The sequence below is a fragment of the Octopus sinensis genome, linkage group LG20 (genome assembly GCF_006345805.1).
Source record: "Octopus sinensis linkage group LG20, ASM634580v1, whole genome shotgun sequence".
In the NCBI taxonomy this organism is placed as follows: domain Eukaryota; kingdom Metazoa; phylum Mollusca; class Cephalopoda; order Octopoda; family Octopodidae; genus Octopus; species Octopus sinensis.
The window spans coordinates 24,970,172-24,976,010 of record NC_043016.1 but is presented as its reverse complement, the minus strand read 5'-3'; the positions used below and the strand labels follow the sequence as shown (position 1 = coordinate 24,976,010).

Here is a 5,839-nt window from a genome sequence, read left to right as displayed (position 1 = left end):
CTTTAATTCATTTTTATATATAAACAAACTGATATTAAATTTTTCTGACTTTTGTTACCTGTTTCTGTTAAAATACACTGCATCTTTTCATGTTCAGAATTGATGGAACATGGAATTAACTATCTGTATCATTATTAGCTGTCGGAACACTGCCTCCTTCAAATATTCTATATTCTCCAAATTCACCAATACTACCCTTGTTATGTCTGTACACCCTTTCTTTTTTATGGCTCTCTTACTGTTCATTTTTCTTTATTTTTCTATCTTATTTTGTACTCCACATTGTAGTTTTAGCTATCATTGCTGTCTTTCTTTACTTCACTTATTACTGCTTTCTGTCTCCTATTCTGATGAGTTGTAGTGCATCTAAGCACTGTATAAACAAAGCTCATTATTACCTCTGCCTTCGCTAAGGTGGAGGTATTGTTTTCAGTCATGTTTGTTTGTTTGTTGTTTGTCCATGGGAAAGATATATTTTTTTCTTTTACTTGTTTTAGTCATTTGACTGTGGCCGTGCTGGAGCTCCACCTTTAGTTGAGCAAATTGCCCCCAGGACTTATTTCTTTGGAAGCCTAGCACTTAGGCTCTTTTGCTGAACCACTAAGTTACGGGGATGTAAACACACCACCATCGGTTGTCAAGCGATGTTGTGGGGACAATCACAAACATATATACACACATACATATATACACACATACATATATACGACGGGCTTCTTTCAGTTTCTGTCTACCAAATCCACTCACAAGGCTTTGGTCGGCCCAAGGCTATAGTAGAAGACACTTGCTCAAGATGCCATACAGTGGGAATGAACCCAGAACCATGTGGTTGGTAAGCAAGCTACTTACCACACAGCCACTTCTGCACCTATAATAGAAAGACTTTACAGCACCTAGGTTTCCCAAGTGGTCACCCATCTAAGTACTAACTAAGCTCGACGTTGCTTAACTTCGGTGATTGGATGAGAACTGGTGTTTTCAAAGTAATATGGCTGTAAGCCAGAAAATGATGTAAAGACAGACAAAATACCTATTTCTTTACTACCAACAAAGGGCTAAACACAGAGGACAAACAAGGACAGACAAACGGATTAAGTTGATTACATCGACCTCAGTGTGTAACTGGTACTTATTTAATCGACCCCAAAAGGATGAAAGGCAAAGTTGACCTTGGCAGAATTTGAACTCAGAACGTGGTGGCAGACGAAATACCTATTTCTTTACTACCCACAAGAGGCTAAACACAGAGAGGACAAACAAGGACAGACAAAGGGAATAAGTCGATTACATCAACCCCCGAAAGGATGAAAGGCAAAGTCAACCTTGGCGTAATTTGAACTCAGAACATAACAGCAGACGAAATACCGTTAAGCATTTTGCCTGGCGCTCTAATGCTTCTACCAGCTCACCAACTCAAGAACCACTGGATGGATGTGGATGAAACTTTCAGGGATTTTTAGCCTCATGACTGGCATGAACTGATTAGATTTTGGGATTGATCCGGTACCAGACAAGGATCTGGATTATTTTTCCTGTGTTTTAACTTAATTTTTGAGAGTGGTCGGGTTCATTTTTAGTATTCTTGCTTGTGAGAGCTGTCAATTTTATTTCAGATATTCTAATTTTAAGAATCATCTCTGGCTAACCATTGAGAGGATGTTGGTGTTGCCTTGGTGGAGATTTCCACTCTCTGAGTGCTCTTGTTATTATTTATTTCAATTAATTTTGAAAGTAATTATAACTGTCATTATTAAACCGATGTTTGGAACTAAGTTAATAACATTAACTTTTTAAAACAGAATAAAATAAATCATCACTATTGGATTTTTAAAAGTTTTATCTATATATATATATATAAAGCTGAAGTTGTCTGTGTATGGCAGGTTTGGTAGCCTTCAACTAACACTATCTCCTGCATGACCCTGCAGCGCATATTGACCAAAATTGAGAGTATGATAGAAGAAGGCTTGCTCTTCCTTCCATAGAAGAAAAAATTCAAATCAGACTATGTTAACACCAAAAATTGTTTACATCAAAAAGGTGCCTTTTTTCTATGAAAATCCCTAGTTTTCACAATTTTTTGACTGCTGTGTCATCAATTTTTTGGTGTATTTCAACCAGAAAAATGTTCACTTAAAGAGAATAACAAGCTACATAACGCAGAATTTTTACTTTTCAAAAGTTCCAATTCTAAAGAGTTGAAAAGAAAACAAGCCTGAGCAACGCTGGGCTATACTGCTAGTTATATATAAAAAGAAAAGATTAAAATTATTATTGTTATATTTGGCTCAGTGGCTAGTGTCTGGCTCACAATTATGAGGTACTGAGTTTGATTCCAAGACCAGGCTGTGTCTTGTGTTCCTAAGCAAGACACTTTATTTCACATTGCTCCAGTTCACTCAGCTGTAGAAATGAGTTGTGACACCACTGGTACCAAGCTGTATCGGCCTTTCTTTTTCCTTAGATAACATCAGTAACATGGGGATGGGAGGCTGGTATGCACAGATGACTGCTGGTCTTCCATTTACAACCTTGCCTGAACTTGTGCCTCGAAGGAGAACTTTCTAGGTGCAATCCCATAGTCAGTCATGACCAAAAGGTGTCTTTCTTTCTATATTTGGGGATGGTCATATTTTGTCAGTTAAACACATGCACAATATATTTGGTCTTAACTTCAGCTTTATTATTATTATTATTATTATTTTAGCTTCTTTATCAAATCTCTTCACATCACTCATCCTGTGACCTATTTAGCAATTCTTTATCCAATGTCTTCTCTTATTCTTCTCAGTGCATTTAGAAAATGGACTTGACAGAACAAAGGGAGACATTTTCTAAATGGACTGAGCAGAACAAAAGGAGACACTAGGGATAAAGAGTCACTGAAGAGGTCACAGGATATGTGACAAAAGAGCTTTGACAAAGAAATTATAATAAAGCTGAAGTGAAGATTGAACATATAGTGCATGTGTTTAATTGGCAAAAATATGGCCATGCATTATATTAAAATTATTTCCATCTTTTTGTTAGTGTGTACCTCTCTCTTTACTCTTTACTCTTTTACTTGTTTCAGTCATTTGAATATGGCCATGCTGGAGCAACCCAGGACTTATTCTTCGTAAGCCTAGTACTTATTCTATCGGTCTCTTTTGCTGAACTGTTAAGTTACGGGGGACGTAAACACACCAGCATCTGTTGTCAAGCGATGTTGGGGGCACAAATACAGACACACAAACATATACACACAAATACATATACACACACACACACATACATATATATGATGAGCTTCTTTCAATTTCCGTCTACCAAATCCACTCACAAGGCTTTGGTCGGCCCGAGGCTATAGTAGAAGACACTTGCCCAAGGTGCCACGCAGTGGGACTGAAATCAGAACCATGTGGTTGGTAAGCAAGCTACTTACCACACAGCCACTCCTATGCCTGTTGACATTTGTTGTCTTGTTAAAATATTTCTTAAAATAATCACAAACTTTTAAAATAGCATTATTAAAATGGTGTTTGCAACATAAATATGAAATTTTGATGGAAGGTTTTAATTTAGATCACTTGAAAATAGTAAGTTTATATCATAGAACCAGATAAGTTTGTATCAAAAGCAAGAAAGATAAGATGTATGAAGTGGAAATTTTGCACAAAGGCAGGAAGCATGGAAGTTTTCCAAGTATCCTAGAATTTTCTGAGAATCTCAGAAATTAATGGTAACCTTCTGTCACAGCATAAAAATTAGAAACATCTACTGTAGGATATTGATATATCTTCCTAGATGCCTTGGCCTGTGGATTTATTATTATTATTATTATTATTATTATTATTATTATTATTATTGTGTCAGAGAGCAGTGAATGCCAACAAAGTGACACTGGGGTAAAATATATGAAGCCCAGTATACCCATCATGACTACCTATCTGATAACAGTAAGCCAGGCACATGCTTCACAAACCATATGTGCATGACATGGTGATCTCATATCAAGTTAAACAGCGCATATTCTTGCAGGTGGGGCCCATCCCACTCAAAAGTTTGTTTAAGAATGTTGAACGAAGCACCCATGTTTCCAGAGGTGAATTATTCAAACCCCAAAGAATCCTTCTCAACACATGTTCTGCTCATGATCAGAGATGCACATATTGTCAGCCACCAAAGGACCTACTCAACTAGTTACAGTCAAACAACTGATGAGCAAATCTGTGGTACTGAGCAGAATATTTGCTGTAGCCAATCTTTTATACCAAGACAAAACAATGTACATGATAACACTTCCAATCAGATTCACTGCCTGGTATTGCATCTGGGCATTTATAATTGTTATTACCTCTGCCTTAGCGAAGACGGGTATTGTTTTCAGTCATGTTTGTTTGTGTGTTTTCCTATGGACAAGATGTCTCAAGAACCACTGGATGGATTCAGATGAAACTTTCATGGATGTTTGGCCTCGTGACTGGCATAAACTGATTAGATTTTGGGATCGATACAGTACCAGGCAAGGATTCTGGATTATTTGTTATATTTACTTTACTTTACATGAAGTATTACAATCTTACATTCACTTTCAAGTCTTTCTCTGATTATCTCCCTTGAAAGCATGCTCATAGTTTCCACTTAAGTTATGGTGGTGTTGCTGTTTCCAAGGTTTTATTTTCGTTTCTCTATTATTAATTTTACCTGCCTCTCTATCTTAATAGAAACTGATGGATAAAGAGATCAAACTACATAAACAAATGGCAGCAAAACCGTTCAGAAATTAAACAACACTAACATATTCAGTAACAATAATAAATTTAATTTATCCTTGACAATTTTTACTTTTGCTAATTTTTAATATATCGCTCCTGTTAAAAACCTCTTACCTACTTGACTATTGCATTTCTAGCTCTGTCTTGAAGGAAGCTTTATTTCTTGGACTCACGTTTTTGTGTGCAACAGTGTTGTTAAACCTCTGTTAATAGCACTGCATGCAAGTCCTTTCTGTTTTGTTTCACGCATGGATAAATTTTTCACTATAGACCTTAATGGTCACAAAAACACTATATCAGTGGATAGACTAAAAAAGGCCTTCATAGAGAGAACTGTCCCTGTTCCCAATGTAGACAATACATACACAGCATTACAAACATGGCTCGCACACTCACCTTCACATTTTATGTCTACCATTGGGATCGATTAGGTACCAGACAAGGATTCTGGATTATTTTTCTGTTTTTTAAATTTCAATTTTTGAGAGTGGTCAGGTTCATTTTTAGTATTCTCATTTGTAAGAACAGTTGATTTTATTTCAGATATTCTCATTTTAATAATCATCTCCAGCTAATTGTTGAGAGGACATTGATGTTACCTTGGCGGAAGTTTGCACTCTCTGAGTGCTCTTCTTCTTCTTCTTCTTCTTCTTCTTCTTATTATTATTATTATTATTATTATTATTATTATTATTATTATTATTATTATTATTATTAGTGAATTGGAAGAATTGTCAAGGCAGTGAGAAAAAAATGCTTTGCCAGATTTCTTCCAGCTCTTAACATTCTCAGTTCAAATTCCACCTAGGTCAACTTTGCTTTTCATTCCTCCCGGGGTCAATAGAACAAAGTACCAGTCAAATTCTCTAATCTCCTTCCCTCAAAATTACTACCCTCATGCATAACTCTGAAAATACTACTGTTATATTTACTTCTCAAAGCTCTTGATTTTACTTGTTTAACTTGGTGGTAAAGGTGAAATGTAGCTAAGGCCCTGGTAATATCATAATCTTCTGGTTTGATAAAAGTCATGATAAAGAACATTGAGAAATATGAAGACAAGTTAAAGGTGTCTGTCACAT

At 36.1% G+C, this 5,839-nt stretch overlaps 1 pseudogene; it reads right to left on the bottom strand.

Annotated features, from left to right (window-relative positions):
- Positions 1–881: 881 nt before the first annotated feature.
- On the bottom strand, positions 882–1,000 carry LOC115222723 (annotated as a pseudogene).
- Positions 1,001–5,839: the final 4,839 nt, after the last annotated feature.